Consider the following 14,624-nt stretch of genomic DNA (forward strand, 5'->3'; position numbering starts at 1 on the left):
CACCATCCTGACTTGGAAATATATTGCCGTTCTATCACTGTCACTGGGTCAAAATCCAGGAACTCCCTCCCCAACAGCACTGTGGGTGTACCTACACCACATGGATTGCAGCGATTCAAGAAGGCAGCTCACCACCACCTTCTCAGGGTCAACTAGGGATGGGCAATAAATGCTGGCCCAGCCAGTGAAGCCCACATCTCATGAATGAATAAAAAAAAAATTCCCATGCTGTCTTTGATAAGAGGCTAGGAAAGAACACACTTAATGGTCAAGATGTTACTTAAAGTAATTTTGGTTCCGAGCTCTTTTCAGGTCTTGAAGATTCTGAAGCCTGGCAGACTGATCTTTGCTAAAGATATATTTATTTGAATTAAATGATCTGCAGTGACCATAAACTCAACTCTTGTGCAAAAGCCATTTAGAATTATAGATCAGTAGGTACATTGTCGTTTTTAGATCACTAGATTGGCTGACATCACAGATAATTGCTTATTCCTTCAGGAAGAGTAGGTGAGCTGACTAATTTTTTTTGTGTGGAGATGTCAGATGTGTTCTTTGAATATAAGGATATACAATGGCATACAAGCACTGGCAACTCAGCAGTGCAATATGACCTTTGACTGCTGCCTCTTTGAGTGTTAAAATCAAGTGAAGCCATTTGTTTTCAGAAAAGTTCACAACTGAAATGACCATTTCGGGCTATTAATTCTTCACTGCTTATTTTTGAATATATTAGAAATTTGCATATCATTGGAATTAAAATGCGTATTCCTTTTAATTATTGCAGAAAGTTAGAAGGAAAACAATATGGTTGCAGATATTAGATTTATTCCCAAAATAATTTCTCTCTTGTTTAGCTGGACATGATGGATGATGTGGAAAGACAGTGATATATGTCTACTTGAATTAAGTCCCAGGAGAAATTTCAAAACAAATGAACAAAGTCCTGCATTTTCCATTCATTCCTCAATTTATGCAATTACCTTATGGACCAGTAATTGATTCGAGAGGATTATTTATGAAGTTTTGCACACAGTGCAGGATGTCAACTGTATTCTCCAAATTTAAGACATGGTAATGAAATTAAGTTTGGAAATTTCTGACATTAGATGCTAAAGCAAATTTCTATGGGGAATGGAAGTAACCTCTGTTAAAGCCAGTTTTTCTTTCAGAAGATGAATAGTGGCGAGTAGTGCAACTTCTGCCAACATAAAGTTCAAAACATATCTACTTCCTGATTTGTGCATGGGACTTTGAAATAAGAAAATTGCCATATCCTTAATATGATTAATTTTTGAATGAAAACTTCCTGTTTACGTTACATATTTAATGGCCGTTAGGAAACCTGCTGAATTGTATTTTCCTTTCAGATTTGTGAACATCCATTGCGGTTCTATTGTCAGCTTTAAAAATCACTAGTTTGATTTGACACTTGTGGATGAGGTTTAAGTCAATTGTCTTCATTATTTTTCAAGCAAGGGCCATTTTACCAAAAAACATGCAGTATGAGAACCACATTGACGACTAAATTATCATTGCCTATTACTCCAGTAGCTCACTTGGGCCAAAAAAATACAAGACACCAATGGTTGAATACTCTGCTAGTTCTATGGTGGTTACTATGGTAAAAATAAAATAAATAGGAATATAATGCTGGGTTGGGCTCCGGCTCACTGTGATCCTTTGAGGATTAAGTGGTTACTGAAAATGGATGGATGGAGTTGGGGAGCCACACATTGTGTCAATGGGAGCCACCACTGGCTTGAGGGCCTTGCAATGAAGAACACTGGTCTAAATGAAAACAAAAATACCTGGAAAAACTCAGCAGGTCTGACAGCATCTGCGGAGAGGAACGCAGTTAATGTTTTGAGTCCGTATGACTCTTCAACAGAACTAAGGAAAAATAGAAAAGAGGTGAAATCTAAGCTGGTTTAAGGAGGGGGTGAGATAAGCTGGTTTAAGGGGTGGTGGGACAAGTAGAGCAGGAGAGAGGGCCAGTGATAGGTGAAGATAACCAAAAGATGTCATAGACAAAAGGACAAAGAGGTGTTGAAGCTGGTGATATTATCTAAGGAATGTGATAATAAAGGTACAGATAGCCATAGTGGGGGGAAGGGATCGAAATAGGCAGAAAGGCAGAGATAAAACAATGGATGGAAATACATTTAAAAATAATGGAAATAGGTGGGAAAAGAAAAATCTATATAAATTATTGGAAAAAAGGGGGATCGGAAAGGGGGTGGGGATGGAGGAGAGAGTTTATGATCTAAAATTGTTGAACTCAATATTCAGTCCGGAAGCCTGTAAAGTTCCTAGTCGGAAGATAAGGTGCTGTTCCTTCAGTTTGTGTTGAGCTTCACTGGAACAATGCAGCAGGTCAAGGATGGACATGTGGGCGTGAAAGCGGGGTGGAGTGTTAACATTGCAAGCGACAAGGTCATGCTTGCGGATAGACTGAAGGTCACCCAGTCTGCGTTTGGTCTCTCCAGTGTAGAGGAAACCGCACTGGGAGCAGCGAATGCAGTAGATTAAATTGAGGGAAGTGAAAGTGAAATGCTGCTTCACTTGAAAGGAGTGTTTGGTCCCTTGGACGGTGAGGAGAGGGAAAGTAAAGGGGCAGGTGTTGCACCTTCTGTGGTTGCATGGGAAGGTGCAGTGGGAGAGGGTTGAGGTGTAGGGGGTGATGGAGGAGTGGACCAGGGTGTCCCGGAGGGAACGAACCCTGTAGAATGCCACCGGGGGTTGGGCGGGGGGGATGAAGGGAAGATATGTTTGGTGGTGGCATCATGCTGGATTTGGCGGAAATGGCAGAGGATGATCCTTTGAATGCGGAGGCTGGTGGGGTGATAAGTGAGGACAAGGGGGACCCTATCATGGTTCTGGGAGGGAGAGGAAGGTGTGAGGGCGGATGCACGGGAGATGGGCCGGATACAGTTGAGGGCCCTGTCAACCACCATGGCTGGAAAACCTCAGTCAAGGAAGAAGGAAGACATGTCAGAGGAACTGTTTTTGAAAGTGGCATCATCAGAACAGATGCGATGGGGGCGAAGAAACTGAGAGAATGGGATGGAATCCTTACAGGAAGCGGGGTGTGAGGAGCTGTAGTCGAGGTAGCTGTGGGAGTAGGTAGGCTTGTAATGAATATTGGTGGACAGTCTATCACCAGAAATTGAGACAGAGGGGTCAAGGAAAGGAAGTGTTTGGGCCCTTGAGGAGAAACTTCTTTAGCCAGAGAATTTTGAATATATGGAATTCATTGCCACAGAGGGCTGTGGAGGCCAGGTCATTGAGTGTATTTAAGACTAAAATAGATAGGTTCTTGATTGGTAAGGGGATCAAAGGTTACAGGGAGAAGGTGGGAGAATGGGGTTGAGAAATTTATCAACCATGATTGAATGGTGGAACAGACTCAATGGGCCGAATGGCCTAATTTCGGCTCCATGTCTTATGGTCTTATGGTCTTTTGGAAGGGAAGTGTCAGAGATGGACCATGTGAAAATAATGGAGGGGTGGAAATTGGAAGCAAAATTAATAAATTTTTCCAGATCCAGATGAGAGCATGAAGCAGCACCGAAGCAATCATCGATGTACCGGAGAAAGAGTTGTGGGAGGGGGCCAGAGTAGGACTGGTACAAGGAATGTTCCACATATCCTATAAAGAGACAGGTATATCTGGGGCCCATGCGGGTACCCATAGCTACACCTTTTATTTGGAGGAAGTGAGAAGAGTTTAAGGAGAAGTTGTTCAGTGTGAGAACAAGTTCAGCCAGACGGAGTAGAGTAGTGGTGGATGGGGATTGTTTGGGTCTCTGTTTGAGGAAGAAACAGAGAACGATCAGACCATCCCAGTGGAGGATGGAGGTGTAGAGGGATTGATGAAGATGAGGTGGTTGGGGCCAGGGAACTGGAAATTGTTGATATGATGTAGGATGTCAGAGGAATCACGGATGTAGGTGGGAAGGGACTGGGCAAGGAGAAAGAGAATGGAGTCAAGAAAGCAAGAAATGAGTTCCATGGGGCAGGAACAGGCCGACACGATCAGTCTGCCAGGATAGTCCTGTTTGTGGACTTTGGGTAGGAGGTAGAAGCGGGCCGTCCGAGGTTGGGAGACTATGAGGTTGGAAACTGTGGAAGGAAGATCTCCAGAGGAGATGAGGTCAGTAACAGTCCTGGAAACAATGGCCTGATGTTCAGTGGTGGGGTCATGTCCAGAAGGAGGTTTAAATGATGTCTGAAAATAAGGTACTCCACCTGTGCGAAACATTCAGATTAATTATACTAGGGCGAGAGTGTTAGTTAATCTGTCAGTCCTGTTCTGTTTCTTTCATAATGTGAATGACAATAATTAATAGTTCTTCAGGTGCCAATTTGTATTGGCAACTTTCCTTTTGGAGGTTGTTTACCCTGAGTTCTGTTTAGCTACAAACCATAGGACTTGTTAGGAAAGGGACCTGTACAAAGGCACATGTCTTTGCATTCTTTTTATCCCCAAAAGGACTCAAAACAGTAATACTTATACTTTTTATAGCTTCAGCGTACAATTACAAACTAGAGAAATAAGAGTAGAATCAGCTTGCCTTTCCCAGCGTCAATAGCTGGATAATCCCTGTATTGGAATGTTTCTTGTTAGACATTATGTTAAGTTCAAAGAGAAAAAAAAGTTGGTCAAAATCAGTCCGATTCCAGTTGATTACCTTTACATTTTTCTATTTCCATTAAATGAGACCAAATTGCTGAAATGGATTCTTAGTATGCGGAAGAGGAAGTTGAATAAATTTGGGATCTATTTTGATGGCTGTGAAAGCCTGCCACAAGTGCAGATTAAAAAGAGAAAAGAAAGACTTACGTTTATATAGTGCCTTTTATAACCTCAGAACATCCCAAAGTGTTTTACAGCCACTGAAGTACTTTTGAAGTGCAGCCACTATCATAATTTTGGAAATGCAACAGCAAATTTGCACACATAAGCTCCCACACACAGAAAGGGTGTATTGGATCAGGAAATTGGACTAGGTTCAGTTCTGCTTGATCTTTGCCCATTCTGAAAGGTGTCTGATTACCCCAAACAGGAGGAAGCTTCATTATTATATTTAGGTTAGTTGCAAGAGACACCTCTTGTACAGATTTTGAGGGTGATTCTGAATTTTTTATGATACTCAAACCTCAGGCAGTGACTACGTGAAAGCAGTCAATTCAAGGGCTATGCAGCTCTCAGCAAATACATGTGAAACATCTTTTGCTTGATGTTACCTTCTGGGAACCCTATTTAATTCAGCATACTCTGATGAAGAGGAGGGAGCAGAAATTCTGATAAAGAGGAAGGGGGGAAACCATTCTAGGCAAGATGCAAGATTTTGGAGGACTCTTGCCCTCTTGTTATCCTCCAACTCAGCATATAGACCTTTCTTAAAACCAACAGAAGAGGAATTCATGCAGATGCTATGCTTCATTAGAGTAGTGACAGATGTGTCATTCTACAAGATAACCTGAGCCAACATCACTGCAGTGCTAAGTATTTTGCTTCTGGCTCTTTCAAGCCTGCCACAGGAAGCCACAATAATACCAGCCAATCCACAGTCCGTTGCAGAACAGAGCAAACAACTTCTTCAATTTCCCTATAGGCAATCAGAATCTTCAGGAGAAGGTTCTGTTTTGGGGTGGTCATTCTTGTGTGTGACTCTTTTGGGGTGGTCATTCTTGTGTGTGACTCTAGTTCCTGGACAGACTGTAGTCATACTCTGGTACTTGCTTAACACTTGTTTATTAGTACTACATCTAAACAGGTTACAGAGTAGGCATGTTGCTCCTGGGCCTGGTGTTCCAACCTCTGTCCCACACGTCAAACACATAACTGACTGACGTCGGTACTACATCATCATCTACGACAAAATTAGGATATCTCAACTGTTAACCCTTTATACTACTCTTCCCCCAATTATGCTATCCCACTTTTTAACAATAACATAAAACACTGGGCTGAATTTTCCATTCTGGAGACTAAGTGCAGTGGCAGTTGGGAAAATTGGCGTGATTCCAGCAGGGTGGGTCCTCTTGCAAGATCATCCACTTTTCAGCTTATTATTTGTGCATCACCGAGGAGCTCATCTAATCTCGTGGCAGGGTGGGCTGGGATTTGTCTGCCCCACTGTTACTTCATGGGGTTGCAGGTCCAGGTACCATATTTAAATGGTACCCACACACACATTCACTCTCTATAGCCCAGGACTTATTGTGATGGCCTTGAGAAGAAACAAGCCTTCTGCTCCCAAGTCTAATGACAGTTCCCTGAGAGACTCCTCCAGGCAGTACAGGACTGCTGTGGGGGGGTCCTCTACTCTTGTGATGGAAGCTGGAGGTCCACCTACCTCACCACACTGGCTTGGGAGGAGGTTGCCAGAGCGCTCAGCGCCTGCGGACCTCAGAAGAGGACCACCGTGCAGTGCCAAGAAAGGATGAATGATCTCATATGTCTCTCAGAGTAAGTCAACCTTCTCTTCACTCCAAACTCTCACTCTCATCAGGCCATCAGACATTCAAGGGGTTACAATCTACAGGGATCTCACACACTACCAGCAGAAAAGGACGTCACCACTGATTGTCTTACACACGCTTTAACATCATCATTTCCTGTAACATCCTGCACAATCTCATTTTCAGCACCTGCTGGGGAGCACATACAGCAGGCATGAAAGCTTATCATCTGCTCCTTCATCAGTGGTGCTCGCGGTCTATTCATCTGCCTTGAGGAAGGACAAGATCACCAACAACAACAGGGAGAGATCCCAGACCCAAGGCGGGATCCTGGAGTTGAGGCCACTCACCCACTATGACCAGCAGGTGGCAGAGCTGGCTGGCGAGGATAGGGACTGCTTCTGCGCAGGAGATGAGATTAGCATCTCCCAACAAGCCAGTGAAGGTCCATGAGGTAGTCATCGGCCACTTGTGGACAATGACTGGTGGTGATCTTTAATGCAGGTGACTCTAGCCAATTACTAATTAGCTCTTCTCTCCATTACAGCCACCAGCAAGAAAAAGTGGTGGGATACTGCCAGTCAGCCCATCGGCCCCAGCCTCCGGTGCATCTTGGATGAGGATCCTGAGAAAGCATCCAAGAAAGACTCACCATCTCTCTCCAACAGCAGAGACCCACACACCTCGGTGGGACCTAGTTCTAGAGCAGACTTAGGGTCACTATCTGGTGAACACAGCACAGAAACATCCACAAAAGGTAGAGGTAGTGACAGCCGAGGTCTTCAACATTTGGAGGACGGCTGGAAGCCGGGCCCCTGCTAAGTCTGAGTCTGATGATGAAACTTTGGAGCACCAAGTACAGGCAGGGGAACAGCAGACAGTTTGTCAGAGGCCGTCAGCAGATTAGAACGAAGGATGGAGGACTCCATCTACATTCTGTCTGATGTTGAAGCTCTGGCATGCAAGCACGTCAAAGTCACCATTAGAAGAGTGGCATCCGTCGTGGAAATCCCAGTTGAGCAGAACACTTAGTTTATGCCGGATATGCGCTCGGACCTGCGCTCTATTGCTCTAGCCATCAGTGGGATCCACCAGTGGCTAGATGAGAGGGGCTTGGGGCACCTCGACCACCCTCCAGGTGGCCCTTCTCCTCAAGGGGCAGAATATTACATCCTGCGGACGGGCACGTGCCCGACCCTTTCGGGCGTAAAATGGTCTGAGATGACGTTGAGTGAGCGTCCTGACGTCATCACACACTCGCGCAATATTTCACTCGGCGGGTGTGAGTGGGTGCTGGAGCCGCCATTAATTAAGAGGCCATTTAAGGCCATTAACAATCCAATTGACGGCGATTTTTCATTGCCTGTGCGATTTAGTGCAAAATGAGCAGGCAGCCAGCTAACATATTCGAAAACCTTATCCATGGGCAGGATAAAAGGGGTGAGCAGCATTGCAAGTGTGATAAGTGAGGAGATGGCACATCATTTGTTGCTGGTGACTTATTAGTGCTTAACAGCTTCATCTCTGTTTGGGGCTTCATTCTTAGCATTTCCAGGCTTCTTTTCAGGACTCATTGGTGTCTCCAAGGACCCTGGATGATTCAGACTGTGTGGACCCTTCCAGGTATCAGACAACCTTCCATTACCCTGTTGATGGAGATTGTGGTCTCCGTTGGTGGCACCTCCTCTGAGGAGGAAGAGAGAGGCAGAAGGGAGAGGAGGCTGGATGTCCCTATGCAGCTTCCAGGGGAGCGACTGGTGGGAGGAGAGGACAGGCACAAGGAGTGCAGGGCCAACAGGAAGTCCAAGGCGGAAGGTGCCGCAGAAGATGCAACTATCTTGCTGCCAGGGTTTACAGCGGCGATGCAGCTACGTCAATATGTCCAAGGTGTAATGCCAAAGGAGGCTCCGACTCTCAAGGGAGATCGTGATCTTCATTTGTCAGATGATTGGGCCTGGGATCAGCTCCGACTATGTGGGTGACCTTCCATGCCAGTGGCTCTGAAGATCACAGTGGCCCTCAACCTCTATGCCTCTGGCTCTTTCCAGGGCTCGGGGGGGATCCGTGTGAAGTCTCCCAATCAGCTGTCCACAGTTGCGTCAAATTGGTGACAGAAGTTCTGTTTAAGTGGGTACTGATACCGTGGCAGCTCCCATGACACTTACATCTGGATACACCCAGATGCCAAGGTTCTTCAGTTCTCCAGCCTGATTGGATGGATGGCTGCTGAGTGACAGGGGCTACCCATTGAAGAATGGCTCATGACACCCCTCTGCGACCCAAGAACAGAGGTAGAGAAGCAGTGGTAGAGAGGACCATAGGTGTTCTCAAGATGCGCTTCCAATGCCTGAACATCTCAAGCGGTGCACTACAATACCCCCCCAGAGTGGGTGCATGCTGTGCTCTCCACAACATGGCACTGGCAAGGGGCAAGGAGGACCCACTGGAGAAAGAGGATCTTGGTGCAGTCCATATGCCACATAGGGTGAGTCCAGTCGTGAGTCAGAAGAGGAATATGGTGAGGAGAATGCTGATGTCATGGAAGCAGACCTCAGTAACCTCCAGGGAGGCAGTGACGCCTTGATCCAATGCTCCTTCAGCTAGGCTACCAAAGATCAGTTTCAACCACATGTCAGGGCTGCCACCTCCATCCTGGATGTCTGAAAGGACCCTTCCATTTGAACCAAAGAACACTCAGTGCCTGTGCAATAAAGATCAGAGCCACTTACGCTCCTTATTACATACTGGCATACCCTGCACGAATAAAATAAAAAGGTAAAGCATATTCAGGCCATGACGACAAAAACAAAATTTATCTCATTTTTGACAATTCCAAACTATTTACACAACCTTTGCCGGTCTTCATTCCCAGACTAGTATAGATAAAACAAACATAAATAATCATAAAATCACCTGTGAACTGTCCCTCTTGTGCTCATGGTGTCTTTAACTTATGCCACCCTGGATGGTGGACCGTTTCCTAGCCACTCCTGGGCCCGCCAACCCCGCCCGCCCAATGACCTCAAAATCCTGCTCAAGGAGCCAGGGTGGGCACCCATAGGCAGGAGGAGTGTCAGCCAGACATTCCAGGGACCTCCACAAAGGACACTCCAGGAGTCTCCAGCCGCTCTAAATCCCACTGCCTTTGACCTGATCCATCCCAACAGGTCAGGCCGAGGAAGCTGCACCTGATTCAGAGCAGGAGACTCTTAGCAGGCTGGGCCTTCCAGGCCTTGGGTCTCCAGAGGATGCATGGCATGGTCATCTCAGACAACATGGTGCAGCAGTCAATAGGGCTGCCACCACCTCTGCTGCAGCTGTCAAGGATGCAGCTAGACATAATGGTAGGGTAAGAAAAATTATGAAATACTGAGAGTACAATGGTGGCACAGGTGTTCACTCACTGTATATACTTTGCTCATATGTAAATATATTTTGCTTTCCTGCCTCAAAGTCTCAGGTAGTGAATGGCTCTTTCATGTGATTCAGTGTTCCAAGGTCATCCAAGTGTTAAAGATGCTCCTCCTTCTCTCTTGAAATGCCTGCTAAATGGCCTAGCCCAGCCTCATGATGCCAGCCTATTACTTGTGAGGATGCTAGTTTGCACCTGAAGATCTGGCTTGACAAAATCCCTGTGCTAGCTTGCATAAAGGCAGTTGACATGGTTCTCTGATTGTGACAGTGCCAACAGTGTCTTAGGCTTCCTCATACATATCTCAATCTGGTAGAATGAAAATGTGGAGGACTGTAATGGAGAGTGAAGCTCCTGTGCATTTCCTGAGTTGTCTTTAGTATTCATGAAGGTACAAACTTATCTTTAAATGTTGTGTCGAGACTGACTGGGCCACATCTCTCCCAGATGCTAAGGCAATGTTGGATATGAACTTGGGAAGTTCCTGATGAAGGCAGGGTTATGAGTGCTTGCCAATGGTCAGATGATAGTCCTGCTGAAAAACTTTATGTGCAAAGGTAACCTGACTCACAAGCTTGTAGAGTGACAGTTCACAGCGTCTTGAAGAGCGATGTCCTCCTTGGGGTTCAGTATCAGGATGAGGCCTAAATATTATTCATGTATGAACGGTGGCCTTTGGAGAGCTGCCACTGTCTGGACTTAGATCAGCCCTCAGGCAGGCAAGCAATAACCAGTGATCGATGATTGTCCCCCTTAAAGCATTTTGCAACGCTCGAGGCATACTGCCATGGGTGCATTGATGTTTGCAGTGGTGATCCTAGATCTTGAAGACTGCCATAAGCAGTGAAATGTTGGCAATATGCTTGAAAGGACTGTATCATGTCTACTTGCTGCAGATTGAGCTCTGTTGGAGCTCTTATCCCATTATAGAATGGCCAAATGCTCCATAGACTGCTTGATCTTCCAAGGATGAGACCATTGTTATGCAAGATTGTGACTACTCATTCTGCGATAGATGCCATTCATTGAGATGTTGAAGGTTGCAAAGAAGGCATTAATGTCTGCCCTGCACCTAAGGTACTGGTGAAATGGACTCAAATGAGCTAGTCTTAATCTTCATCGCCTTGGAACCTTGCCGCTATAAGGGTCTCACAGGCACATCTGCCACGTCTTGCCTGTGCAATGGACTCTTCCTATGAGACATCATCACCCTGGCCCTCTGTAATGTCACCCCTTTCAGTGTCCTCCTCATCGGAGGAGATGTGCAGCTCCTCCATTTCTCCACATGGAAACTCATCCCCACTTGTGTAGGGCGCAGCAATCCACGATGATGCAGGACACCCTCTGTGGAAGTACTGGAGAATACCGCCTGACTGGTCCTGATGTTGCAGGATGAAACGCATTGTACCTCTCCTGTGAAGCATTCTGTTGTCACCAAATGGGCATCATTAGCCACATCTTTTTGGGGTAACCTTTATCACTGATGCGCCAACCCTGAATGCGTTGAGGGCCCTCAAAGATCTGGGGCACATCTGAGTGATTCAAGATATAAGAGTCATGCAAGCTCTGAGGGTACCACGCACAAACCTGCATAATCTGCTTTTGGTGATTACGGATCAGCTGAACTTTGAGAGAGTGGAAGCCTTTTCTATTGATGAAACTTACTGCCAAAGAGATCTTAGGGTCACATATGTGCAATCGCTGGCACTCTGCACTTGTGGGAAGCTGGAGATCGCTGTAAATCCAACTGCTCTGGCAACCTGGCTCGCTTCATCCATGGAGCAACTTTCCTTATGCATTTATGAGTAGAGGACTGTGATACTTCGCAGAGGTCCACAGTGGAACCCTGGAATGAGCTGCATGCAAAAATGTTGATTGCAGCAGTCACCTTTAGGGCCAATGGCAATTGATGACCTCCCAGCCCCTGCATAGGCATCAGATCTTCCTGAAGAATGTGGCAGATGTGAACCACCATATCCCTTGACAAGTGAAGGCATCTGCAGCACTGTCTTTTGCTCATCTCCAACAATGAGAGGCGTCTTCGGTACACCCTGGGTCGTACCAAACGTGTCCATGGAATTGGTCTCTCCTGCTCAAAATCTGGGTGTCATGGGGCCCTGCTGAGCTATGTTCCTCAGGTTGAGGCTGTTCCCTTAGCCCTGCCAGACGATGATAGGCCCGTCTTCTCCTCCTCAGTTGCATCAAAGCCATCAAGAAGGCACTGTTGCCTGCAGCCTGCATTCTGCGCCCCCCCCCCCCTTGTTTCTGTGGAAAAATAGATTAGAGACATGATTGCACCTCACCCTGCAATGATCATCTTCCATCACCAAGCTAGGAAGCCATTGTGAAGTCCTGGGACTGCTCTCATTCCATACATTCTATCCCCAGATCCGCCCTTGCAGCTGAAACACATCCTGAAGTATCATAGGTAACTGAGCTTTCCCTCCCCACGACCCTCACCCCCTCCGTCCCTAGGCATCACAATGCATTCACAAATGGGATTTGATCAGGGTGAGTACAGCCATGTGCCACCAACCTCAGCCAGGACACTGTCAGGCTGCCTCCTTTTGCCTAGACCAAATCCCAGCCTTGTACTACTTTAGTGACAGCAAGCATTGTGCCCTGTAAGCCCTGAACATCCCAACTACAATGCATAAGGTTATCTGGAGCATGTTGCATATGCACTGCAGTCGTGGCCCCTTGACAGTTTAATCCTTCTTACCTTTTCACATTCCTCTGTGATGGGGAAATGGTCAATCAAACCAATCAAATATTGCCCCAAGCCCAACTGGACTCTCGCAAGAATGCACACCATGAATTAAGGTGTCCAAATCCTTCAATTGGCATTTGACGCTTCCTAATATCTCTCAGCTGAGCCTTGATCTCCATGTATTGAACCGGTAATTATTAGGGTGCCCCTTCAATCAGCCCAAAAGTGCAGTATTTGATTCCTCCCACAGGGCCTCAGACCCCTCCCCTGATGATTTTTTTCCAGTTATTTTTCTACTGTGTCATTCCATCGGGCTGTTGAAATACTGCTGCTCCATTTCTATTTTGAGACGAACTTCCAACCCCCTCCTTTATCGTCCAAGTCCCTCCTATCCTCCTCAATGCTCACCATGTCCAAATTTCCATTCCTCCAATCATTCTCCTGCCGCATCCTTTAACCCTGGAGCCCACCATCGTTGTTGTCGATATTCCTGTCCTCCCCTTGAACTGTTTTTGTCGATGACGCCATGCCCCATATTGACCTCAACCCTCACCATCTTGAGGCCATATGCACAGTGGCCTACAGGGCTCCCCCCATGAGACCTTTGACCACCCCCTTCTTACTTCTCAGTTGCCCATTTACAGGCTGCGGATGCCTTCCCTGACCATGACAGTGCCAACTGCTGCACAGTACCATCCACCAACCCCCAGGACGCAATGTGTGAAGGACTGACAATTCTCTGAACACCATGCTGTGTGCAACCAACACTGTGCAGACAGGCCTTCCCCCTCCCTGGACTGGGAATGAGACAGGCGTGCTAGGCATAGTTCTGTAGCATGGTCTGCACTGCCCTAGGACTGCTTTTAAATTCTGACGCTAACAATGTGGTCCGCACAACCCCAGGACTGCCTTTAAATTCTGCACCATACAATGTGGTTCTCATTGCCCTAGCACTTCTTTCCCCCTTCCTTTAAACCCCATCACCCCTCTCCATCATGTGTCTCTTCCACCCCTTTCGTCCCAGGCTCCAGTCAATGGCCCCAGTCATGCCAATGATAGTGCCATTGAATTCAAGGGGTGCTTTGCGCTGGACTGTGTCAAGCTTTTTCTGTGTTGTTGGAGCTGCCCACATCCAGGCAAGTAGAGAGTATTCCATCACACTCCTGACTTGTGCTTTGTGGATGGTGGACAGGCTTTGGGGAGTCAGGAGGTGAGTTATCTCTTACCACTTGTCAGTCCAGGCCTGGATATTGTCCAGGTCTTGATGCATCTGGGCATGGACTGCTTCCGTTTTCCCCAAGGGCCAAGAATATTGAGGAAAATTGAATACCCCCGCACTTGGGGAGGGGAAGTCACTTCCTTTCCCTCTGTCAGGTCAACCTCCCAAGTCATGCCTCTGCTTTCTACCTCTTCCCTTCTCTCTGGTCTTGCTTGATGGTGAGCAGTCTTGGCACTGATTTGGAGCAGCCACGGGATATGGCAGCAGCGCAGTTAAAGGTAGGTAAACGCTGCGTGTACGAACCTCGAAGTCACAAGTGAAGTGAAGTTGGCCAGGTGCACACCACATATCCAATCGTGCATCACACTGCTCTAATTATTTGCTTGTGGAGCAATTAGATTTAGACGGCGAAAGTGATTCTGGTGAGCTGGGTTTTTACTGAGCATTCATACTGAGATGCAAATGGGTGCAAATGTGGTTCCTGAAATGGAGCAGTGAGAAACTCGACCCGCCATGAAAGTTGGGAGGAGAAAATTCCAACCAATTCCCCACTGGCAGAAAACTGACTTTTGTTATCGCGTGAAATTTTGCGCCAACCCCTGCCACTATTCCCATGCTGGAGGGACCGGAAAATTCCTCCTTATGAATAATTATTTGCATTGTATTTCTGTTACTCCTATTTTACAACTACAGTTTCTGACCAACTCCAACTCCTACTCTTCCCCTCCCCAAGTCAGCGAGTGGGTATTCAATCTCCCCCTGTATTCTTGGCCCTTAGGGAAGACTGAACAGTCCACGTGCAAATGTAGCAA

Source organism: Carcharodon carcharias, chromosome 8 (genome assembly GCF_017639515.1).
Source record: "Carcharodon carcharias isolate sCarCar2 chromosome 8, sCarCar2.pri, whole genome shotgun sequence".
Taxonomy (NCBI): domain Eukaryota; kingdom Metazoa; phylum Chordata; class Chondrichthyes; order Lamniformes; family Lamnidae; genus Carcharodon; species Carcharodon carcharias.